Source organism: Parus major, chromosome Z, assembly GCF_001522545.3.
Source record: "Parus major isolate Abel chromosome Z, Parus_major1.1, whole genome shotgun sequence".
Lineage (NCBI taxonomy): Eukaryota > Metazoa > Chordata > Aves > Passeriformes > Paridae > Parus > Parus major.
In genome coordinates this window covers 49,533,055-49,560,594 of record NC_031799.1, presented here as the reverse complement: position 1 = coordinate 49,560,594, position 27,540 = coordinate 49,533,055, and the positions used below count along the sequence as shown (strand labels likewise).

The following is a 27,540-nucleotide window of genomic DNA, read 5'->3' as shown; positions in this document are numbered from 1 at the left end:
ACTCCTTTTATGGTCACCATATTTGCTCTAAATATAAGAAACAACTGCAGTTCCTTTAAACATGCGTCAACTTTCTATATTTATCACAGACCACAAATAATCTCATTTCTAATTGGAGGCTGTGTTTCCTGTAAATACCTCTACCTCATAGTAGCTGAACAAATATTGTGTATATGAGAAATTTCCACAATTGGAATCTGGCAAACCAATGGCCAGATTAGTATTCTTATTTCTTATTCTGCTCTGTAGTGTCCTATTTGAATGTCAACATCAAAACTTTGATTATTATATTATTTTTCAAGCACCCAACCTTTCTGACATCTTGATTTATGGTTGGGTGTTATTTGAAATTGTCTTAGCCATATCATTTTCACACTTGTGTCCAATGTAGGATAATATGAAGTACAGTGCTCCTTGTACATTTAATCTCTCGGTAGAAAAAGATTTCCTATCGTCAGCAGAATTTTTACACACATTGGTGTTTTGATGAAGTTTTCATCAAAATCTTGATCAGGGCATATGTTCCAGATGACTTTCTTTTGCATCTGTTTCTCATCACTCCTGAAACTAATTTTTTCCCCATTTTCATCATTGTGTAATTAATTTTCTTGCAAGTCATGGCATAGGTACATTTTAGAGAACTGCACTCTGTTAACAACTATTCCTTTGAATTTCTAACTGTACAGTAGTTCTTCTCACTGTTAGCCTGGGCATTGTGCTGATGCTTGATAAAAGTAATTGTCCTTCCTTCCGAGAGAAATTTCCAATACTCTGCCAACTAACACTTGTAAAACTGCAACAGACTGAAAACACTGACATGTTCAAGATAATGGAAAAAATAACAAGATGCACACACTGGTCTCACCAACAGGTAGGTATTGAGAGAAATTTGTACCATTCCCTATTTTGAAAGTAATTCTTTATGTTTATACCTAAGTTCACAGAAGAAAAAAGTTAATACAATAAGAAAAAGTATTCCTAAGACTTTGTCCTTGTCTTTAAGTTTTCTAGCTCACCTCACTGGAAAAGAGGCAGAAGTACTGTGATTGTTGCTGAGTATTTGAAAAATTGACAAATGAAAAATAAAAGAACCCACTTACTAGCTTTGAGATATGACTATAGTATATCACTCTTTCATTTGACACATGGCCTGACCATTGCCATGGGAACTGGCAGGAAGCAAAGTACCACATGATAGAAAGCTGCTATGGAGTGGTAAAGGCTAACAGCATTAAATGAATGAAGGGGTTAAAAGGTTAGGAAAATTCTGGTTGTTCCTCTGTATAATGTGACTAGGGAAATGTATTTCAGACTTAAACAAGCTGCGTTAGAAAGAGTAAAGTTTGAAAAATAATATTCATACCTCTCCACCATTAAATCTTCCCTGTTTTCCTTTGTGCATTCACTTAGCATTTAGAAGCAGAATGGAGTCTTAGGAATAAATGTGAAATGCTTTTAAAATGCAATAGAAAAAGTAGAGTAAAATCAATAGTAGCGTGAGGAATGATTTGAGAAGCTTGTGTTTTCACAATGGTAATCAAAAAGTAATTTTATATCCAGTATTTTGTATTGATTGTTTGTGAAACTGTAATGCATTATATTATACACCTTGTTGTCTGGTTATAAATATGTGTACCATCTAGCTGGGTATTTCCTTTCTTTTGAGTTTCCTTTCTCCCATTTTGTCCCAAAGACAATATTTTTTTGTGTCCATAATACATAGGAGCCAAGTATCAGGCTATGAATATTATTTGAGCTAACTTTAGCACCTTGCTAACACTTTGTGACTTTGTTTGGAAGAGAGCAAAGGAACACAATGTCTAAGAGAGCCCTTTAACCAGCACCGTTTACCAGTGATTCACCCACTAGCTGTCAATAGTTTTCTTTTTTCAGCTCCTTGTCAATCTCACAAAAAATTATTTCATGCTAAATTGTATTCGCTTCTATACAAAAGAAAAATACCTCATTTTCAAACTGTATCAGAAACATTCAAGGCATAAATATATTCTGTTAAATATATAAAAGACATTGTAAAGACAATGAAAATGAAAAAATGACCAAAAACCCTCCAGCCCTCTTTTTATTAATTGCTTAATTCTACATCAGTTCCTGAGTCTCATGAGTCCAAAAGATATCTCAGAGCCTTTGAGGTTAAGTGACTGGGTGTTGACTGCTTTAATACATCATACAAAACTATAAAGTTTCAGGCAGAGCTTTCATTTTACTTTTTAGAAAATTTATTGTAAGTAAATTGTAATATCATAAATTGATTTGTCAGATTTGCCATTTTTCCTTTAAGATATATTTTGACTGAAACATCCTAGAATTTGAATGTGGTTTATTAGCACATTTTATTAATACATTCTCCCAGATAACTTATAATACTAAGCCATCACAGTCTGTTGTTAAAAAAAATCTTTTTTGATTTTTACTGTTTCTGATATTTATGGAAGTCTCAGAGAAGGTAATTTCCCCATAGACTCCATAAACTGAACGTGAAAATAATATGTATTACATTAAAAGGCATTTTTCTACAGTGGCTACTGATACAAATATCCTGCATTAAAGAACCAAATAAATCTTTCTTCATCTGCTATTCACAGAGCACTTTTTTACTGAAAACTATAGCCAGTTACAGAATGGAACCTTTAGCCATATTACCAGGCTGTTTTCCAAGGTAGACATTCTAAATTCAGACTAAAACCCATAGCCTGCTGGCTGTGTAAATTCTGTATGCTAAAGGTGAAGAAGGGTACACAGATAGGATTTCAATGATATTTTTCACAGTTTAAAAGACTATTGAAATGCTCTGTCTATAACTGGCAGAATTTTGGAATCTCTCTAGTGAAAAATCAGACTTTTCCCTTATCAATGTAAACAGATTTTTTAAATTTTAACTTTTTTTTTTCTCATCAGAGAACACATTTTAAAGTGTTTCATTTGGGAATAACTAAACGAATTTACTTTTCTCCAAGTAAGGTGTTTTTTCTATTACATTTTTATGTGTTACTGAAATTGTGGTTTGTATACAGAATCTTTAATTTCCCTTAGGTGAAATTCATTTCCCCTTATACCTGAAATGCATCTGCCAGCAGAAAATACAGTCCTGGAAATCTTCTGCTATGTCCCAGGCTAATTTTCTCCACATGAATATCTTTCCAGAGAGATCTAATCTGGAAGGGAAACATGAATCTGAATTGGTGAATCTGTTGCACCAAAAAGCTCATTAAGCCTACTGGCAGTTCAGCAGACAGTTTATAAGAAAATATATAATTGAAGATTTGCAATTTTTATTTTTTTTTTTCAGAAAACTAAAACACCTTCTAGTCTATCAAAATAGTTTTGTATTATTCAACTGCCAGGATGTTGTTTTTTTGCAACTGTAAAAAATTGTAATTGCCATATCTTCATATTTTGAGATCTGTAATTGATATTTTAGGATTTTTGTCTCCTCTTTAGAAACAAAATTTGTGCATTTCAGCACAGTTCATGTTGATATGCACATATTCAACCCATATATTTATTATTACTTCACAATTTTGTCTACAGTATGCTAAGTAGAAGCAAATTCTTTCCACCACTTTTTATTATATTTTTGTCTGATTTAGGAAAAAAACCCCAAACAAATAAAAAGTAAACATGTTTTTTCATTTACTGTGTCACTGCTGGTCTCAGCTCTTCTATGGTTTTTAGTTAGTACCGGCAAATTTTATTTATAATTAAGTTAACGATAAATCTTGTCTCTGGTTTATATCTCTTGTATGTAATGCTGTATTTAAAAAAAATCTAATTATAAATAATACCTATATTTGTGATTGAGTCATGTTTCATCTGTACTGTTTCATGTCTCTTGTGGAAAAAGCAGCAATTTCTGAATTCAAAGTACACAGTTTTGAGAGACTCAGTACAGAGAAGATAAACACCTCTGGTGCTACCCTGTGTTGACCATTCAGACACTTTCATTTATTAGTCAAGCCTAATTTTCTTTTGTTGTGCTCAACAAGCTCAGGATATAAAGACATTTCAGATAAGACTTTCATGTGTTTTAGAATATTTGGGTTAATATGGATATGGTTTATGCTGATGAATATTACTGCTAAAAAATTTCATTCCACGTTGGAGGACTATGCAATAATTATTCAATTTTTGTAGAAGATTTTAGTACCAAAAACTCCCTCCTGTTATAAAACAATACAGATCGGAGTAGAAGTATGACTTCTTGAAGTATTAATAAAGCAGTTTCAGTGAAATAATGGAAATAATTAGAAAATAAAGTTTTGAAACATTAAGCTTGGTTGAACAAATTCACTCATTCAGTCCTGCAGAATGAGTTGCATCTCTAGCTCATTTACAGACAAAAGTGTATGGTATATAATTGGATATAATTCAAATATTTGAAGATCAGAATGTTTTATTTAAAATGTTTGTTTGAATCCATGTCTACCATAGGTCATCCAATTGCCTCACACTCTGTGCACCCTGACAATCTTTTAGAATAGCACAAACTTTTTTTTTGAAAGGTATTACAATTTGAGACACTTTAGTGAGTTAAAACCTCATACACCATGACCTCACATCTGTTCTTTGAATGGTTAATTTCCAAGTCACTTTTAAAATCACTCATCATGTTTTACATCTTATCACATTCTATTATACCAACTATCTTCTAAACTACCTCTGATATACATAGAAAAAATGGAAATTCTGATTTTGCTTGTTTTTCAAAATCACAAAATAATGTGCAAGTATATGAGAAAATTATCTTTGTCATACCTGGGAAAAACATCCAGAACCACTTCAGAACAAAGCCTCTCAATTGGCACAAATGTCTACTGAGAGCTACGAAATAAAATGTAAATTCTGAGAAATGTACTTGAAAAATGCAAGTTCTGTTATTTCTCTGCGCTTTGATAGCTTTATTTCCTGTCAGTCTAATCAGTCATGAGCAACACCTGAATAAAATGGTGTCCTTCTCACTGGTGATTTGCAGAGTAAGATTCAAAACACAGAACTACCTGTGCAGCTACACATGCAGTTAAGTTTTAATTTTGTAGAACTAGTGTTTCAAGGACAGATAACTGTATTTTTTCTAAAAAGTTATGTAGTCTCATGGTAATCTATTGCTATCAAATACAAACAGTTTGCTCCAAAATAAGTACCTTGAATTTTTTTCTGAGAATGAAAAATGTCTGGGCAGTGTGGCCTTTTATTTGTTTTATTTATTTTATCGTATCCGTTTGTTTGTTTTAATTTACTTGGTGGCTCAAATGCTAAATGTTACTTAGGATCAAACCATATATATAGAATATATTTAGGTAAAATGAAGAGCAGTTGAAATTCAAGTGACTTCTAAAATTTCTTTACATTAATAGTAATGGTGTTTGGCCACTGTGATTTCCCCTTGCAAACGTATAATTCCTTGACAAGTCAAATGCTTCCATAAGCAGTGGAATATCTAGGAGACTCCTCCAGAGGATAATTCAGAACATCTAAAACTTGTTGTTATTATTCTTATTCTTATTCTTCTTATTATTAACAATAATAATAATTTTTTTTTCTTACAAAAGTCATCTTTGCTGACTGCAGAATAAGCCTAATTTCCTGAGACAACAACTGCCTATGGTCAAATTACTTTATGCAATCAGAATTTATATTCTTGTGAAAATTAAGAATTCATTTTCATAAATTAACATGTGGACCCCATTCCAAAAATTTGCACAATGTTTAGTGGAAATTATTCTAAAGCTATGAAATAAAAGTATCCTAACTGTTAAAACACCATGACACCTATAAGAACGAAATAAAAATGAAGCAAACAAACAAAAAGATTCACAGAACAGATACATATTTTTTTTGTTTTGGTCTTGTTTCCCTAATTCTTAACATTTGTTATTATTTTCAGCTTCTTATGATAATAAGAATCCTCTATTATTGTCATTTCACTGTTGGGAAGACAAGTCACTTTTTTCACCTCTGACAGTTTAGTAAAACATAATCATGCTGTGAATTCAGATACACCACATGTAATGGTTGGCCCAAATATTTCTTTGAAATGGTTTTATTTATGTTTAAAGCCTTGGCACTATTGTAAAAGGCATATCCATTGATTAGCCTCTAAACAGCAATTGAAGTTGAATTAGTTGAGGAGAAAAATAATTAGTAAATATGTGTCTAATGCATTACTAATAGAAGTCATTAGATATGAAATTGTGCCCTGATGTTTCATTTACCTCTTTAGACATAATTGTTGCTGTCATCTTTTAGTGATTTGTAAAATATCCGTTTTGATTCATTACTCTCCTTTCCTATCATGTCTGTGTACACAATCTTCCCAGAAATGAAATAATCATATTGATTCCTTCTGTCTAAAATTTATGGAATAAGGTTAGAATCAATTTTTCAGTGCATCTATAGCACTGATAATTTCATTTATAACTAGTTACAGATGATAAAAGAGCTTAAGCCAAGTAAACAGGACACAACATAACCAATACTGCTGATCTGTAAACTCAATGGTTTCACGACTCTTTTAGATATCTGCCATTTTTTTAAAGTGTGTTTGATTTCTTCTCCTGTATGAATAATTCTGGAGCAAGATTCTTTTTTTTTTCTATACCCAAAATTTAACACATAGACAGACATGCAGTTATCAGTCTTTATTTTCTTTATTGCTAGAATAATTTGCTATTTTTTTCATATTTGTATCCTGTTGATTAATAATATTGGATCTTAGATAATGACAGACTGTTCCCTCCATGGAACTTTAAATTCTATATGCAACAAATATTTAGATTTTTTTAATGTCGTTATAATGTTCTAATCTCACAGCAAATATTGTTGAAAATAGTATACAACTTGCAGTAAGAGATAAATCCAGAATCGCAAAAAAAACTGTGTACTTGGAAAAACAAAATATATAACTAATTGTCCTCAAGCCATTTTAGTTTCATATATTTGGTAATAAGTGACATATTGAATATTGAAATAATTATATTTCTTCTTGCAATACTGGAATATCGAGTTTAAATTAATCCTTGTCCTATCACTTCAGGCCCTGATTAAAAAACCCCTCCTTCTGTTTTACTGCTTTAAGTTTTGAAAGGCAATGACAAAGTTTCCCTGGACCCTTCTCCAGGACCCACCTACTTGTGTGCTTGTGTGGTTGTGTTCCAGTACTTGCAAGATATGCAAGAGTTTTTTAGGTATAGCCTTCACAGTGGAATAAAACCAGGGACAGCATACTCTGTATTTAAGCCAAATTTCTTCAGTAACTGGTAGAGAATGAATTGGGAGAGAGACCTCATCAGTGCCCTGAAATAGCTGGAAAGCACTGTTCTCTAACAGTGCTTATCTAACAAAACCAGAACGGGGTTGTTAAATGGACCTCTTTGAAGGTCCATTGTATGCAGAGATGCATTCCACGCAGTTCAGAAGCAGATGTTCAAATCGGACTCTTACAGGGGTCCCTGCATGAGGCCATAGAGTTTTACTATACATAACATTTGACTGAAGAAGTTTCTAGCACATAAATTTAATTGTTTTTGTGGATTTTCCCTATTTTCTTTTGTTTGACTTATACATTTAATACAGCATTTGGTATCTGACATATACTGGAACACCCCAAAGTCTAAATTTCAACATCTGAATCAATTTCTTCAGTTTTGCCTGATCTTCAAACAATTCTCTCTTTTTTCTTTCTGTCTCTTTTGATTTCATATCAAGTTTTTTCTTTAGGAAAAAAAAAATCTCAGAAAGTTTTCCTCTTTCACTCAATTATCTCTGTAATACAGATCTATTAAGAAAAATTACATCTTATCTCTAATGCAGGAAGTGAGAATTTTTTAATTGACTTCAATAGGATCAAGATTGCATCAACCTACTCAAATCTGAACCCAGCTAATCAGAATATTTTATCTGTTTTTAATTAAGTGGAATGGGCTGTCCTTTATAAATCTTATGTTGGATGTATGATAAAACTTCAGATGGAAGGAATTCTTCTCTTGTTTAATCTTTCAGTTTGAAGATTTTCCTGATTCTTTTTGTATGGGAAATGTAAACCTGCAATACTAAGGGTAATTGACTGTTAAATATATTAGAAATTAAATGGATTTCAAGAAGTTCAGGGCACAGAGGCACCATACTTGTATATTATTACTATATTGCTACTGGCAGGTTTTCACTATGTCTATCATCTTCTTGTTTCTAAATCTTCTCTTACTTTGTATAGCTAAACTACAGCAACAGATTTTGTAGAAAAGTTTAGAGATAGGTATAAATCTCATGACATTTTTAATTTCTCAGCTACACAAGAAAATATTTCTAGAATTTTTCAGCTTAACCTCCTTGAGGAAAATTGAAACATAAAAAATCCTACAACCTTTTTTCTAAATCATAAAGAAGTATATCTTTAGGGAAAGAAGACTATTCAAACTCCACACGTGAAATATTTTTAAAGTATTTCAGATTTTTTTCCTTTCTTCTTGAAACCTACCCAATTAATTCTGTGGTACATTAAGCATTTAAGAACATACTGAAGAATATGTCTTATTGAGACACTGTCCCAGAATAGCTTGGTGGGACTATAAAAAAGGAGATCATTGCTTTTCTCAAAGCCCAGAGCAGAAACAATTAGTTTTATTACTTCTAACAGGAGTGGCTTAGCCTGTTCTTAAAGATCTCTAGTGCTGGGTCCCTAGCAAGTCTATTCCAGTGCTTCACCCAGTCTGAGAAATGTTTTCTCATTTTTAACCTGAATATACAGCTTCTAATGAATGAACTAAATTTTTTTAAGGGCAGGAGAAAATAGAAGAACTAAAGTGTTGTATAGAAGTTACAGTATGGTTATAAATATTATAATATTTTTATCACAGAAAAGAGTATTAAATACCTTTTTTATAAGTAATAACTTAAAATATGTACTAAAAGAAATTAAACTTTAGAATTCTTGATAATATGTTTTTTAACATAAGGATGTAGAGTGTAAGTGAACATCTTGATATCTCAGATCTTTTTGATGATTGTCATCACTCTATTGGAGATGACTTGAAAATGTATCACATATTGGATGTCTCCAATATCCAGTCCAATTCCAGACTGTATATTAGTAAAAGTTCTTTATCCAGAGGATAGATGGGACAGGCTCACAAGGGAAGTGGTCACAGCACCAAACCTGACAGAGCTCAAGTACTGGACAATGCACAGGGACATGCTGTGATTCTTGGGGTGTCCTGGACAAAGAGTTGGATTTTGATCATAGAGGGTCCCTTCCATCTGGGAATATGCTATGATTCTATTGTTCTAGAATATATTACTATTTAAACTCAGTCTCCTTGCAGTTTTTAGTTCGTGCAGAGAAATGCTGGAACAGCAGATCTTATTTTATAAAATGCAAAGGTGCACTTAAACAGACATCTCTGTTCTCCTTTAACGGTGAAACAAAGAGTTTATTTTTCATGAAAATTAGAACCACATATCATGGTTTAAAAATAGCCAACAAAATGCCAACCTTGACACAGCAAACCCTAGGAGTTTTTGATTATGTGGAAGATAGAGAAGACACAATAATGCATTTCCTAGAACATCAGCTTGTGATGTCTTCAAATGGCCTTCACTAGAAGGAAAAACATACTCTTCAAATCAATACACAGATAGTCTGTAATGTAAAGATTAAGATCAGAATACTTAATACTCTAATACTTTTTCTCTCCATATAGCACTTTGGAAGTCAATATCATTAGAAACCTGGTCCATTTCCCTGCTTTGAAAGCATTATATATTTAAGGTTTCTAAATAATTAATTCAGTCTGTGTGGTTAAAAATATAAAAAGTCAGGCTATCCATTATCTTCTGCAGCTGCTGCCTGAATATTAGGGAGTTTGGTGGTTGTGGTGGTAATTTTTTAAGCTACTCAATATTCTTTTCCTTCTTGAATTGTAGCTACATTAAAGGAATAGAGTATTAGACCCATACAGCTGCCAAAATAAAATCTTCTTTTCCTCAGTTAGTAAATGAATAAATATATGTGTGTTCATACACGCATGTATCCCTCTCTAATGGGAAAAGAAGGCAAGGCAAGGCAAGGTCACTCTTAGGGTACTTGTATAAATATAGATTAGGAAATAGATAAAGATGCTTATTTTTTTAATGGGTTTGCAGATGTAAGAGGTACAAAAGTTAAAATATTTTCATTGCAATATTTATGAAATCCTGAATAGCTTTGCTATTTGCTGTACTTTCAATGAACCCTTTCCAAGTCATTTACAAAACTGCTAATGAGATTTGAGTCTTTTATGCATTCACAGATTACAAGTATATAGTGGAATTTAACCATTTTTGAATTAAAAATAACATGAATTTCATAGAATCATAGAATGGTCTTGGTTGGAAAGGATCTTAAAGATCATTTAGTTCTAACTCCCCTCCCATGGTCAGGAGCACTTTGTCTTACATTGGGTTGCTCAGGGCCCACATCCAACCTAACCTTGAACACTTCCAAGGAAGTGCCGTTCTTCTCCAGCCATTTTCCCTACCAAACCCACAGCTCCACTCTTGCCTCTTGTAAATGAAGAAAAGTCTCCTGTTTTTTAAGAAAAATTAAAAAAAAAAAAAAAAGGGAAAAGGGAAAAGGAAAATTTTCAAACTCTTTAAATCATAGGTGTTCTTTAACTCAAAACAGGAACATGGAATTAAGTAACCCTACGGTTTACGTTACTAGTGATAAAGTAGAAAGCTATAGAAACAGTGAACAGCTTAGGATCAGTTCAGCAAAAATCCCCAAAATAACTTTAAATCAAGAAATGCTGTCAAGGAAATGCTTAGTTCATTAATAAAGGAGTTTTAAAATGTATCAAGCAGAGGGCATTTGCTGTGAGTTACTTGCTGTATACTAATAAATAATATAGCAAGGCCCTTTAGCTCTAACCATAATTAATTTTGTTTTTTGTTGTCTTCTCTACATACTCACAGTCATATGAACTGAGGAGACTCCTTTGCTGCTGTTCTGGAGGTGAGACTACAAAGCCAGGATTGCCTTGCCAAGCATCTTGAAAATTTCATTATTTCCGTTGCTCCAGTTGTCACAAATGCCTCCTTCTTTATATTGTCTAGATAAACTCGTGTTAAAATTAACTTAATAGTAATGAGATGAAAATATTAGTCCTATTGGAACAGAATATTATAAGGAGAAGTCTGATTTGACCTTCAAAATAATGATGAAATAGAATCTGACTCATTCTGCAGCTTGCATGCATTTTAAATCAATTATTTAAGATCAAAACTTTGAACTGTCTCTTTTAAGGTTCTTTTAAGCTTCCTGGACATGATACATGAAGTCACTGAGTTAAGTGAAACAGTGTATATTCTTTTAACACTCTCACCTTCTGGAGAAACGTGTCCATTTTTGGTATTCCCTGGTTCACAATTGACGTGAAAGAAAATTACTTGCTCTGTCTGACGTAAAACTATCAACAGCAGAGAACTGCCTTAAAAATCTTCATTAACATTTTATCTTTCCATTAAAACAAAGTAAGTCACACTTCTGCTACACTAAGGAAGATTTTCTTTGGATGTCTGAATGGGTAAAAAGTTTTAAAGGTTTTGGTTGATACCAATCTGTACTTCAGCTTCTCTGTTCGTACATTCATACATCTCAGAACCAAAAAGTACTGTTGAGTCATGCAGTGTGTTCCCCTGCTTAGCTCAGGCCACTACTTTCATTAGTTATTTCATACAGGGAGCCCAATAAGTTGTCTGCTTGCATAAAGTTCATAATAGTGGACAGTTTTTCACTGAATTTTAAAACATTAATTACTTGGCATTAATAGTTCTAAGGCATTTTGTAATTTGCTGCAGAAATTTCAACCAAGTGGTATGAGCCAAGCCAAAGTCTAATATTTGGTGACTGAGTAGAATCTAATATTAGAATCAGATTGATTAATTGTCTCTTTAGGGACTTTTGGATTAGGTTCTTTTTCCCTTTGAACTGAAGATTGACGAGAGGGAGGCAGTTTTCTCCTGTTTGGTCTCAGTAGGATATTCTTTTCTTATCAGCATTACAAGGTACAAGGAGCTATGTGCACTATGATAGTGAAGGGGTAAAATGGCCAACAAAGATCTTCTTCAAGGTCCTTTATATGTTCATTAACCCAATTGACAGATGCCAACTAAATTATTTTTCTTAGTGACCCAATGACCCAACACCTTTGTGCTGCACTGCAGCATTTTCCACCCTATCACCTACTATTACCCAAAAACCCTTAGGAGAAGAACATGAAGAAGAAAGAAGGACAAAAGACAACACCCTAAATCCTCCATCTTGTCTCTTGTTCTCTAAACTACTTTTTCACCCAGTGATTTAAAAAACTTTCTAATATACACACTTACACTTTTCCCATTTTAACTTTAACATTTGTTTTCATGTATCACCATGAAAACATGCTCATGAATTTCAAGTTATATCAAGTTAAGAAATTCAGTGTGTCTTTGAATCCTAGAACTAAGTATTAGAAACAAGAGCACACACTCTGTATCTCAGACTCCAACAATTAATTATAAATTTTTTGTTTTCAAGATTAGAAATGTAAAATATTTATTTAAATTAAATACAGTGAAGGAACTTAAACATTATATTATTACACCAGTTGAAAACATATTAATAATTTTACCCTCTTTTTGCTGAAGTGAGTTTAACTCATACTCAAACTAGGTCTGTTAGATCTGCAGGTCTCAATAAACCTACAGATTAATCATGTGTGAATCCTCTTTTGACTGAGAAAGGTTTATCACCCTTCAAACCAAGCCAATTCTGCCTGTAAGTCTGCCTGCTACTGTGGGACTGTAGTCCAGAAATGACACAGGGACAAAGTTAGAATGAGAAAATTGATTGAAATGAAAACTTATTGAAATGAAGATGAAAATGTTGAATCAAACACAGAATATTTCAAGAGATTTGAAATATTTTCTTCTCAGACATTGTTTGCTCCAGATCTTTATTGTGTTTTTTTCCAGCTGTATATGGTATGGTGGTAGATGTCATTACCAGTGTGTCTTAAACTGCTCTGAAGTGCTAGTAGTTGTTTGTATAATATGATGTAATCTTATGCTGTAAATGTCACAGGTATTTGGAAAAGTGGACGTTAATATTAATTTAAAATATTTGTCCTTCCAGACAATATGTCTTTTCTCTTAACTATTCAAATAATCCAACTTACATTCATGCTGTGTAGCTGTGGTATGCCAAAATGAGAAGACATTTTGTTCTCAGAAAAGATAAGGTGTTTTAAATATGTGTTTTCTTTTAAAAATGTCCATCAAAGATTTATTATATAGGTTAACCTAGTCCTTATCTTGTGTTCATGATTTCTTCACTCTCTCTCATTCACAGTTTCAATTCTCTGTGAATTAGTGATGGCTACTTTCCAATGGGATGGCTATGCTTTGGTTTTCATGAGAAAAATAATATTTCTGAGATGATTTCCAGACCAAAAGCAATATTTTTCTGAGATTTGGTGCACTTTCCCGGGAATTTGTGATACTTTGGAAGTCTGAACACAGATCACCAGATGGACCACACCTTCTGCTTTTTATTTAACCAAAAATAATGAAGTTTTTATTTCAAAGTTTTTGAAAAAAACTTTCTCAGTGCTAGAACTAAAGAAGTGGGAACTTAATTTCAAAATCTCATGCTGGAACTAAATTAAAGCAGTGACACAGATAAGCTTATCTCTTTCCATGATTTTTTTTTTTTTCTCAATGGACCTCATTGCAAAAAAATAAAAAAAAAATAATTCTTTTTTTAAAATATAATAAAATGCTTTTGGCTTGTAAAAGAAAAAAGATAGACATTCACAGTGGTTCATCTTGCAGACAAATCAGGAACGACCAGAGTGAAGCAAAATAGAACTGTCTTTCTTATAATTATGTTTTTGTTTTGTTGGTGTTTTGTTTATTTGTTTGTTTTTAAACTAATAATAAATAGAAATTGGTTATGAATTATAGTGACTAAAGTGAAAATCTTTGGGGAAAATACAAGGCAAGAGTTCATTGCTCTGCTGATGTCCTGGAAGAAATTTCTCTAACTGGCCCTTTTCTGTATTAGAACATGATTTTATGGTGATCCTGCTGAGCCTCTTACAATTCTAGGCTGTCCAGTAAGGGAAGAGAATTTCTTAAACATTCGTGGCTTCATTTTACAGAATCTAATAAGGCACAATATCCTTGTTTTTTGTGCAAAGGGAAAATAATGATAATAGAAGTTTTTTTCTCTTCTGGGTCCCATGCCTGTCTAATGCATGTCTCAGGAAAAACAGTTTCTCCAGGATCAGTAAGACAGTTTTCCTAAGATAGAATGATTCCCTTTAGTATCAATAAGGAAAGTGTTGTCTCACATTCTACCATTCATTTCCCAAGCATGAACCAGAGAGAAGAAAAAAAAATATGGATCCATTTCAGGTTCCATTCAAACCTGGTTTAGGGTCAAAATGTAGCATAATGAATCATAAAATCTTATGAGATGTTAATCTGTTAAAGAGCTCACTCACTCCCTTGCTCTTGACTGAATCCTGCCCTGCTCAGTCCTCCTCAGGTCCAGACATTAAAGGGAACACAGTTTGATTATCAGAACACTTAGAAAACCCTTAAAGAAACTTAAGGATGTTTTCCTCTTGCACTTAATGCCATTTATACTGAGAGATCCTTTCAGCTTTTGATGTTGCTGTATATTGGGGTTCTTTTTCTTTGTATTTTTTTTGTTTGGTTTGGTTTTGCATTTGGGTTTGGGTTTGGTTTTGGTTTTGGACATAGCAGAGTTGTTATACCTCTCCTCTTCCTTCTAAGGGAAAAATATGGTAAATTTCTGTTGATGAAATAGTTTGATACCATAATTGCCATTCAGATCTTAATCTTTGTATTGGTTTTCACGTCTACCTACAGTACTATTGATTGCTGTTAAAAAATATGGGGTTTTCTGAAATATTTAATACAGGTTTTTCATGCACCTATGATTTGAACATAAAATTGCAAAGGAAAATTGCATTAGCTCTGCAAAATGTTAAAAAAATAACAAATATTATTCTGAATGCCTGACACTGACCCAAGGTTCAAGTGTACAGAAGGGGCAGTGTAGGAGAAAATTTTATTTCCAAAGTGAAAGCTGGAGTAATTTTGAGAGTACATACATTGTTCCTCCTGTCCAGGATCTTCTCAATAACAAAAAATGACTGGAGATGTAATATCTAGCATTAGCCTGACAGTGCGCTTTAGCAATGCAGTCTGATTCTTTTTTCCCTTCATGTTTATTTTAGATAAACCTGACAGACAACTCTTGACAGTTTGAAAGTGGATTGACAGAAAGAGCTTGTTCACTTTTATTTTATCTCATATACATATGAGGCATATACAATTTTCCTGCTCATCTCTTTAATTTTCATACAAAATTATTAATCTTTGAGTTTGCTTATTTTCTTTTCTTGCTGTTACTGGATATGATGTGAATTTTTGGGTACTGATGCTAGTGTAGTGAGTGGAAAGCAAATTATAGGAAGGCTACGTACAATGGAAGATTTATCTCAGAAAAAAATATTTTTAGCATTTCTATCTTGGCCTTTCTCCTCCAGACAGGAGGAGAGGAATGAGAAGAAACAAAGAAAAAAAAAAACTACCACAGCAGATACTGGTTTTTTTCAAAGAATGTATCAAAATTATTAGATGTATTAAAATAAATGTTCCTTATAGTTGCAGTTGCATTGTAGCCAAGGTCTGGAATTTAGCCTAACACTGAAAAGCAACAGAAGAGTAGGAGTTTTCATCTGATATTGCTATTACTAACAGTTGAAATATCTACTGTTCTGGTAATAATAGCTATCTGCCATGCAGAAAAATATGAAATATCTGCAAGAAATCTCTAAGATAGGAGAAGAAATAACTGCTGGTCACCTTGTAGTTCTAATGTTAGTTTATATTGCCACAATAATACTAAAGTACTAACATGAATTACTGATACAGTAGGAATTTGGCAGTTATTCTTATTGGAATTCCTACCATGTTGATGGAGTTCAAAAAAAATTATTTCAATTCAGCCTACTTAGTCACCATTAAGAAGTCCCTTGGTGAAACTAACTTTCTGTGAAACACTCATAATCCAAATACATTCTTCTCTTTACTGATTACTCCAGTACAAAATGTCTGGGAAATCTGTGGTTGATGAACTATTTACTTCTGTTTTGGAGGTGAAACAAGTGCTTGTTGGGTTACAGCTCAAAATGTGACCCAAAGCTTAGAGAATACAAATGATTTGTGAGGGTCTGTTGTAGACCAGACATATCCATTAACCACCCCCTGCCAAGAAGTAATGTTGTCTAAATATGTCTCCTGCCTTGTAGGCCTTATTTTCCATTCTATTAGGTTAATATTTCTAAGACTGGAATGAAAGGTTTGTGCTAGAAATATATGTAAACATTTATAATCTGGATCTGCAATTCTGCCCTGGTTATAAGATGATTTTCAACTTTTCTGTCTCCTTTCTTATTTCCCAAAAGAAATATATCCCTTATATTCTATATTTCCCTGTGCCACTTTCCTATTTGTATCACCTCAGGATATTCTTGCCCCATATCTGTTGGATTTGTATATTATGTAGGTTCAGGGAAAAATATTTACTACACACAACATTTTAAATCTTTTGGTTGGGCTGCAGGGGTGATTCATATCAGCAAAGTACAAATACAACAGGACAAACTTTTTCTCATGAAAAATACAATTTCCCTGAGGCAAATGAAGGCATAATATCTGAGATATGCTGATATAACTAAATATAAAAGAAGGAGAGGATGAATTAATGAACCCTTTGATAAATCAGGAAAATATTTACTGAACTTGATACAATGTTGTATACTGTGAATATTAGTAATGTTGTGATACAATGCCTTTTAGATAGTGCATTTTTACTCTACCAGTTATTACTTATGTTATTATTTATTTGACCTCTTTACATGTAAATGACCACAGGTTTTTTTATTTTGAATTAAGCCATTCTCTAGTTACTGTTTCTAGTTCATACCTATTGCTTATTTTACCATATTTTCACTGGAACTTATCAGAAAAAAAATCATTAAATTATATGCAATAATTTGAAATGGTGAGCAGACAAGTGAAATACGAGTATTTTTGCTTTCTAGGAGAAACAAAACCTTAGTCACAATTCCTCTCACTTGCCCTATAACCAATATGTTCATTCATCCTCAGAAAACATGGAAGGCAGAAAAAAACAGCTGTGTGTGAACTTTCTTCTTCCTAAACGCAAGAATAACTTTAATTTGAACATAAGAACTTTCTTTTTACACAGCATTAATGTTTATTAATCATTCAGTATCCTGTAAAAAAAAAGGTGTGGATAGCATCATTATCTGATGATGTTCAATTGGATTGATTTGGGCATAATGAAATAGTGGATATTAAAATAAAAGAAATATTTTTCAATCCTGTTCCAACAAAAGAGTTTTCTGTCAGCTAGGTTTTGAGTTAATAAACTTCATGCCTAAAATTTGAAATTTCTGTAATTCTTTTAAGGAATTCAATAATCATTATATTGTTATGTAACTTTTCTAGCTGATATTTTTAGTTTGTGAATTATATAAATACATTCATAAATTTTAATGGCACAAGTAATTGCTATTAAGAAATTTAACCTGATTAGTATAGAGAATAAGATTTTGACATATATTCCACCATCAGAACTGTAATTTTCATGACATAGAACTTGTCCTTTTTGAAGAATACTAATTTTTTTCAGATATTTCAAATCATGTATCATTCCTAATGCACTTTGGTTTGTTGTCTCTTCAAGTAAGCTTTAGAATTAAATGCCCGGCATTACCTATATCTATGCTTATGGTCATATGGTCATACTGTTCTTGTATGGAAGACTGCTCTACATTTGCATATATTGGTAGAAGATGGTTTTGTATCTCTTTCTTGTAATTTTCTGAAATTATTTTTCCATACCCTGTCTTATTAATTTCTGACCCTCTGCCACAATTGTGAAGAAGTTCAGCAACTTGCAGAGGCATTATGTTCAAGACAATTGGAGAAGGTTTCATACTTGGGATGTTGAATTGAAAGCAGCAGTACTTCCAAACACATTGGAACACCTACTTTCTCATTGACATTGCTGCCTAGGTGAGGTGCCTTTTATACAGCAGCATTTGACAAGTACTTTCTGTGCAGCACTAAAAAGTGCAATTTTATAGTCTTCATGGTACCACCATTAGACACATATTTTCATCAAACTATTTTTTCAGTGCTTTTATCTATGGGATTGGAAAAAACCCAGGGATATCCTGGTCACTGAAAAATTTGGAGTTGAAACAAAGCAATGCTGAGAGCTTCTAAATATGATTTTTTGATAGTTTTATGCCATTTTTAAAACTTCTGGTGGTCTTATTTCTTTGAGAAATAAGGAAGGTGCTTATTATAGACACACCAGAGAGTTAATTTGATCCTTGGATCCTTGCTCTGTATGTATTTGTGAACTGTGTTTGTGAAATATTTTTATATCCAGTGGATTTCTGTATTTTTAACATAATTTCCTGTGGAACTCCCTTCTGGAAGATCAGCTTCAGTAGTTAATGTCTAGCAGGCTTCTGAAGATGGTGGTTATTGATAAACAACTGTTTGTCCTGGGGCATCATATGAATGATTCAATTTCTTAATTCCCTACACTTCTTAGTGTCTTCTTGTACTTAGCTTGCTTCCTTGAGAATGTCCCTCCAACATTCATGTGTTCTCTTCTGATCTTTGTTTAAAAGTGAATTAAAAATTCCTAAGACTCTAAACATGATCTAGTGCCCTTAAAAGATTTCTTCATAAAATTTGCATTAGTTTCAGACAATCCAGTAAATGGCCTCATTTGATTAATATAATTTCCAGGGAAAGCGGACTAACAAAATTTATGATTACCCAATATCTTAATAGGAAACTGTTGGAGACTATTGAAATTTTGGATGCCTGAGACAAAACGTAGGTGATAAACATGCATTTTGGGTTTTAGTTGTTTGTATGGTTTGGTTATTTGCTTTCTGGTTTTGGTTTTTTTCCCCCACCCGACATATTTTGAAGAATTATTGTATCTGGACATAGTTTGTGGAACTCTTAATTTCTGATCAGTTTGCATCAGAAGATATCAAAGTTTGGGTATGTCATTTATATGCTATGGTTTTTCTTCAGTGATGCACTCAGGTTTCTCTAACTTGTGATGTAGTATGATTCTGGTTTAGGGAAATCTATACAGAAAGATTGCAATTTTTCATCAGTGCAATGTTTTTCAAGAGATTCCTTTGCTTTGAAAGAATTCACTCTTATGGACAATATTTCTTTTTTCACTTGATTTCCTCAATCCACCTGTTAACATTTTGAAAACTTCAGATCACCTCACAACCTCACATACTGTAATAATATATATATATATATATATATATATATATGCTCTTGTGGAGATCAAGAGGAAAAAATACAAATTTTAAAAAAATGAAAAGTAATGAAAAATAATAACACCACAGCAAAAAGTATTCATTACACAGACTTACAGAGAACTTTACCTAGAAAATGGAACTTTTATTGATATCTTCCCTAAGAAAATTTACTTCTTCATCCATCAAAAAACAATCCAAAATCACGCCTTTGACACAAGTATGCCGAGATCTGAAAGACTATTGGCATGGCTTATTTTTCCTACAAATATGCCCTAACTGTCATGAGAGTAGCTGACATCTTTCCTCAGACTTGTTCTTTAGGACTGTCACAGATTCATGAAGGTATGTTTTTCTAGTTTCTAAAATGAGTGGGAAAAATGTCCAGAATGAGAGTCTCTCTGCCCATATGTATTTCTTTTCCAATATACTAGACTGAAATATTTTGCACATGTATTGCTAAGTGCTGTACAGGGGCTACTTAGGAATTTATTCTAGTGGTCATACTACTATAATTAGCACACTTCAGCAATTTTAGAGACATAAAAATAAAATATGTTAAATATGAAATAATATAAATATATTGAAATATATTCAGGCATGTTAGTGCTCAATGTACATTATGCAAAATATTGTAAGGGAGAGGAAAAGTGAAAAGTCCACTTTGGTTGCCAATCCACTGGACAATGATATGCTTCCCTATTAGTAGATACTTCAAAGTCTTGGAGTAATAGAGAGCTCCATTGCTCCACTGAAGCAATTAGAGAAAATACTATCAGTTCTGAGGAATGCTAACACTAGCAGTATGAGCTTCTTCATGAGTCAAAAATCAGTCAAGCCTATGTTGAACCTATTTTTTCTATGCAAAAGATTTTAGTACTTCTAGATTCAGTTACCAAGAGATCAGTGGAACGACTTTACTTAAAAAAAAGCCTAAGTATAATCTGCAGTTACACAGATAAAAACCCAAAAACCTATAGTAAATATAGTTTTGTACAAAGGCAAGAAAACGGAGTTAAATCTTTTTCTTCCAAGAATATTCGGCTGTACCCAAAACCAGCTTGCAGTTTTCCCCTTCAGGATCCAGATCTGTCAGAAAGTCTTCAAGGCATTTTCCTGGTATGTGAACCCACAACATGAAAATCTGTTCCTCTGTGTGTTGTCAATGCTGTATGTCACCTTCTGTGAGTTTTGGCTACAAAACCCCAAAGCAGCTAAAAATCAACAGATTGAAATATCATTGTTTTGGGGATTCAACTGACCTTGAAAGCCTAGCTTTTATATAAATTGCTAATGGCATCATATCATGGATCTCATTACTATTATAACTACAGAAACAACTAGAGAGCATTAAAAAGTTATATGGTAAAATACAGCAGTTCAAATGACAATGTAGAAGAGAGGTTGATCAAGCCTATTCTATCAACAAACGCAGAGAATGATGAACTTGCATGAAGAAGTAATAAAATGTGACATTAAACATTGCAACTTTTAATTTTCCATGGATTTGAATGTTTTTCTACCCTATCAAATTCAGATAAAGGATATTCTTTTGCTATATCTACTAACTTAAATTCTGAGAAAAAGATAGCCTTTTTATAAGCTATATACTGTATCTTCTGGTATAAACTGTTACTGGTAAAGAAAGATAAAAGGAAATAAATAATATTAAGATACCTTGCCAGAGCCTTAAAATACATAGAGTTAAGGGAAAAAGCTTAGTTTGGAATATCATTCTGGTCTGAAACTCTTCTCAGTTTTGCAGCAAGTGACTATACTGTAATAGACAAGGACAGCCCCAAAAGTAATGAATAGCTTTTGGTAAATTCTCAAAATACTTGAAGTTGTTTCCTCTTTTTGGATAAAAACAGGAAATTGAATTTATTTGAATTTATTTATTCTTATCTGAAATAAATCAATTACTTTAACACATTTTTTAGATAACTGCAGGGTTAAGTTATATTTTAGTCTTTGCATGCATTTTAGTTATAAATACTGTGACAGTATTCCTATTTTTTCATTTTGGTTTTCACATGTATTTTTTCAGACAGGAACACAAAAAATATTGAAGGGGATAGGGAAAGAACTGAGTTCTAAAATAGCACCCAAATGAGCATCATAAATAATATTAAAATGGCATTCATTACAGATGAAATAAGTATTTTTCATGAGTATGTGAATTGGCTGTTGGTGATGTCTTGCACAACAGGAATCATGCAAATATGATTTGAGGTCACAGTGGAGTACATCTGCTATGGTTTTACATTAATTTCCTTTCAATATATCAAGCTGTAGTGGTTTAGATTCACCAATTAAGAGCTTCCCAGCCAATGCACCAAATAATGTGGTGGGGTTTAGCACTGGCTAAAATCACCAGGGCACTTACTCATTTTTTGTTGTGAAATACGGATAAGGAGAAGGGTAAAACAGGTTTAAAACTTAAAAGGAATAAAGGAAGTTTATTAACAGGACTACAAGAATGAGAAGCATCAGAATAAAACCTCAAGAACACCTTTTCTTCCCCTGCCCAACTTTTTTCCTTTCTCAACTGATCATGCAGAGACAAAATCTGGGGTGTTAAATCAGTACCAAATATACAATAGTCTTTCATCAGTTCTTGCATGGTTTTCTCTTGCCATGCTATGGAGACTTCTCCACAAGAAACAGTTTGCTTGTGGATTTTCATTTAAGAATAGCAGCTACCTGGGAAAAATTTTGCCATTATGAAATTCCTCCCATTTTCACAGCCCTCCTAGAGATGTGTCCATGGGCCACGAACTCAAGGGGTATTATTTTAAGGATGAGTTGTTCAAAGGCAAAGGTTCTTTTCATGTCTCTGGGATCATTTCTGGGAACAGAGGTTTTCTTATTCTCTCCCTGGGGACAAAGGGTCTTCATTATTCTCATCTCTCTTTCTGTTCAAGCTCCTCATGGGATCACAACTACTCCAACATCTGCTTGGCTTCATCAATGGATGCCTCTGCTCACATCAATAGTTTGAGTACTTCATGCCTCCATACTCTCTCATGAATTAAGGGAGATATTTCAGTGTATCACTGTCCATCTCCATGGTACTATCAAAAGAACTTTCTGCTCCACTCAGCATCTCTTCATTCTCCTTCCATTCCGAGGCTTGTTTCCTTCTTTACTAACTTTGGTGTTTTCATGTTGTCTTTCTACATGTTATCACTCCTTTTCTCTCCCTGGAGAGAGGAACAAGGTTTGCAGGTCTCATCTGTGTAGGGAGAGAGTTAAATCTTGCCCAGGCCACAGCAGTCATGGTGTTGGATTCCAGGCCGCTCTGGGCACCTCCTTCAGCCGGCAGCTGCTGTGAGGGGCAGATGGTCTGTGGTCTTTGGCCTGGAGCCTGGGGTGGTTTTGGTGTTGGCGAGTGTCAGCAGTCTGGTCTGGTCTGGTCCAGCCTGGGGCCGGGGTCCCACAGCCTCCATCCCTGCCCGGGAGCTGCTGGGGTCCGGCCCAGCCCCATCCAGGCCACACAGGCCCCGGGGGAGCAGGGCCAGGCCCACCAGAACTCTGCTGCCTTTCGAGGAGAGAAACAAAGAGAGAAATTTCCCAGGCTTGTGGTTTTAAAAATGTGGAGCTCACAGAGGTGGTTCTAATTTCTAAATGGTTCTAAATGTTGACAGTTCTCAGAACTGGCCATCTATTGGCCTTGCCTACACAGAGGCACGGAGGAATCTCCCAGCAGCTTCTCTTAGAGAAATCACTTCCGTGGGTGGTTTCTTACTTCTTCCCCAAATGTCAATCAGTGTAAAACCAACACACAGTCCCATCAATTTAACTTTGAATTACCTTTTTGTAACATTTCCAGCTACATTCCACAATTTGTTTCTCCTCTAATTTCACTACTGATCAGTGTTCTCTGAATCCTCTGTACCCAGTGCTGCCTTTTGTCCATGAGAAAGAAAATTGAACCCTTTTACCTCCAGCTCATCTATGTGTCTTCAGATTCTTTTTCTTCAGCTTTGCCTTGAATTCTCTACACCAGTGGGTCCAGGCAGCTTCCTCTGAAAACCAGGTTCATGCTCTCACAGAAGATTTAATGTTGAAGAAAAGCAGTGAAAACAGTTATGATCAAGGAAATTTTTATTTTCAAAAGAACTTTTTATCATGGATTTCTCTTAGGTTATGTCTTTTTAAACATATGCTGGTCAGGTGTCTTGGATAGTACAATAAACAATAAAATTTACAATGTTCTTAACTGGCTCATGCAATGTTTTGTAATTCAAAATCTAAGGGATCTTTTTAATAGTTGTTTTTTTTTTTTCCTTGGAACCATAGTATGGAAAATGTTTCAATGACTTCTTTTAATAAGAAAGAATATGACTTTTATTTAATAATATAGTTGCTACTCAATTGTTGGTTTAAACAGGAGCTGTTACAAACCAGATATTTATAATTTCTGCTGAAAACTAAAGACTTACCATTATGACCTTTACTATTATTACTATATTAAATTACAAGTTCTTTTCATCCCTTTACCTGTTATGCTACTTCTTCTTAATACAAGACAAATAAAATGTTGACCCTCTGGAGTAAGGGGCGGTTGCTGAAAACAAACAACATTCATTGCAAGTTAGCTGTAATCACTACACTGAGGAAAGTGTGCTTTGTCATTATCACTTCTTTCTGTCATTTAAATGTGTTTGGCAAAACAGAGAAGACCAGACGGAGAAATTAAAAACTCAAGTTCTTATCAGGTGAGATGAAATAAATCTACAAGTGTTGGAGTCAGACTTGCAAAAGGCTTTCACAGCCATGTCTGCATCTCTGATATCTCATTATTCTCATTTGTCCTGCAGATGCAACTTTTCCACTTTGCTGTGTGATCCAGTTAGCAAAGTGAGCATGGGATGTGCCATTATCCTGATTGATGCACTTCTGCTGGCCTACAGCTTGGAACTTTCTGATTAATATCTTTCTTGTAGGAACTTGCAGAAGAAAATGATGCAGTCTAAACAAGAAGACTCCAGCTCTTTGCTTTCAATTGCTTATAAAAAGGAACTGTTCTCTAAGCCTCTGAAAAGAATGGGTCTCAGGATTCTTTTGGGGCTTGATAATGAAAAAATAGACAGAAGCCTGTCATGGGTAGGACTTCTGTATGACACAGGAAGTGGATGGATTCACTGAATACAGTTTTCCAGTAGATTTGGAACAAATTTTAACCTATTGTATACTTATTTAAAAGCTGACATCCAAAACCATTAAATTTTTCACTTGCAATGGATTTCGGGGATGAATGTAATACATAATAATGTAATACAGGCTTAAACTGTACAAATACCAAAATGCTTTTCAGGAGTCCTTGGCTCATCTCACTGCAGCTGCACTCCAGTGTGGCTGGTATGTCTCAGAGTCACCCACAGAGGACAATCACAAGTACCTTCTCTGTCTAAGTTTGACATATTATCCCAAAATTTTCCAGGAACAAGCTTGATATTGCCCCTCTCCCCTATCATATTTAATTTAAAACTCTGCCAATAAATCTCACTAATTCCTTTCTTATTGAGGAGACGTCTGATGTCTGATGCCAGCATACCTAATCCTGCATAGGCCATATCATTGTCAAAACACCAAACTTTTGGTGACAACACCAGCTGTGAAGACATGTATTAATAGACTCAGCCCATCTGTTTCTTTCGATACTGCTGTTTTCAACTGGAAGTACAGAGCAGAAAATAAGTTGTGCCCAAGATTCCCATACCAAATGTCCAAAGGCTCTGAAATTCTTTTGATTGCCCTCAGACCATGTGTTGCCACTTCCTTGCACCCTACATTGAAAATCAGTAACGGGCAGTAGTCCATAGGCCACACCAGGCTTGGAAGTTTCCTGGTGAGACCCTTAACACAGGGAGGCAGCAGACTTTCCTATACCCAATTGGACTATCAGACCCTCTGTTCCCTTTAGAAGGAAATCTCCTAACAACTAAGCCACATCCTGTCGCTGTTGGACACGACGTAGAAGTGTGGGTTCAGTGCAGCACACCAGAAGGAGCTGCTAGGAAGAAGCCTTTATTCCTTGAACTTTTCAGCCTTTTATAGGATATTACACTACAGGTTTAACATGATTAGTAAAGGGAATACCTCCTCTTGTCCCATTGGTGGGATAAGAGAAAAACACACTATCTGCAGTTACACAGAACTCTTTTGAGAAAATTAAATTGTTTACAAAGCTAGACCTTGAGTGAGAGGTGCTCTCAAGAGACTTTCCCTTGTGAACAGATCAACCACTGACAGTCCGTAATTCTCTCAGGCTCAGAAAAATCAGGTCTGCACCATCCTTTCTTCTTCTTGTAAGCAGCTGTATTGATGTGGATAGATGTGATCACTGATTGTGATGGTGCCTCTAGTGTGACTGGACCTTCATTCACTTTGCCATCAGACTGGTCTTCTCCACACAAAACCTCAGACATATTGTGCAGAGGCAGGAGTGAGGAGGATGAAGAAACAATTTGCTTGCCTCCCAGAATATGGTCTAAGCTGCCTTTGCTTCTTGCTTTACAACGGATACCTCTTTGCTGGGGGATGGATTGAGGACACTCTGATCTTGATTTTAGAGCATGGTTCCACACATATGCACACAGAATATCCACTACACTGTGATGTTGCAACAGTCCACTTTCTGTTAAGTAACGCAAAAAAAATGGTGATGATCAGAAAAGTGATCTCTCACAGTGACACTGGTCTAGATAGCATAAGGAACAGTATTTCAGCTGTCACAGTGAATAGATATTTTTCCCATCAGAACAGGGCAAGGTGTTCAAGAGTATTTACTTGGCATGCAACTTTAGCCATGTCCAACTTAGCTTAGCTCTGAGCTAAAACAACGGCATGAAAGAATACTTGCTCACTCTATTGTTCAAAAGAATAATAAATCCTCTTTGACTTTAAATTTCTATGCCAGAAAATGGGGCATTTTTAAAATGAATGTTAATATATAAAAGTGGAAAGAAATTAACTCTTGTTGCTATTGCAACATTATAACCTAGCAAATGCCTACCAAAACAGACCTACCTTTTCAGTGGAAATTCTTGTAATCACCTAATCAGTTTTTGTCTAAAGGTAAGCAATAGCTAGCTATTGTTAGATGGACAGAAGCCTGAAAAATATGTTGTGCTGTGCCAAGGGCATAGACAGGATGAATATGTTCTTCCAAACAGAAAATTATAAAGGCCAGTATTTGGACTTCACAATGCTTGTGCATCTCTTCCAAGTCAAAAATTTATGGGTCTATGAATGATGATGATTTACAATGACAGATGGTCATTCAAAGATCTGAGAGTATATTCTTCTATGTTTAACAGTAAAATTAAATATTTGTACAACAGTGAAATCAAAGAGGTTTTAGAGGTTCTTGCAGAAAGAATTTTAGAGAAAATTAAAAACTGAAATGAAAAGTGCCATAAGGTAAAAAAGGACTTCAATACCATCAGATCTTAATGGAAGCTTAGCTCTAAAAGACCACAACTGTGCCCCACTATCAGCTTTACCTCTTTTAATTTCACTGAAAAACCACTACCATTCCTCAGCCAAAGAAACCTTCAGGATCTCCTCATTCTTATTCACCATCAGAAAAGATTTTATCAGGTATTTTTAATGACTTAGTCTGCCATATTTAGCTCTCAGATTCTGATTTACTGGAAAAATGGCATAGTCTAGACTTTGTTTTTCATCAGCTTTTCAGCAGCTGCCGAATATTCCTCAGACTTGTTCTCATTTATAGCAATAGTTTAGAATGTAGACAGTACTGAAAACAAATTGTGGAAGACTTATAATGTGAAATGAAATTTTACAAGTAATGATTATTTACCAGTGACTGCGCCTAACCTGCTTCAGGCTTTGCCTCTGCTCCAGATCTGGGATTATGTTTAAAGAATTGCTAGTATATTGATTTTTCCTACAAACTGATTTCATATGTTCCCACTATGTCACTGGTTTCAACCTGGCACATATTATTTTATTTTTTTTTTAATTTGCCAAACTGCAACATCTCAGTACAGCCAATGATTTTTCAAGAATGTTAAATGACAGACAAAACCTTGCCCATAAATCTGGTAAT

At 34.2% G+C, this 27,540-nt stretch overlaps 1 long non-coding RNA gene across 1 annotated transcript in view; it reads right to left on the bottom strand.

Annotated features, from left to right (window-relative positions):
* LOC107215960 overlaps nt 1-4,867 on the bottom strand; it is a 42,701-nt gene extending 37,834 nt beyond the window's left edge. Inside the window, exons 1-2 of the long non-coding RNA XR_001525320.2 lie at nt 4,774-4,867; nt 3,075-3,173 (exon numbers count right to left, since the gene is read on the bottom strand). This is a non-coding gene — a long non-coding RNA (uncharacterized LOC107215960). The remainder of the gene's footprint in view (nt 1-3,074; nt 3,174-4,773) is intronic.
* Between the last annotated feature and the right edge of the window lie 22,673 nt (nt 4,868-27,540).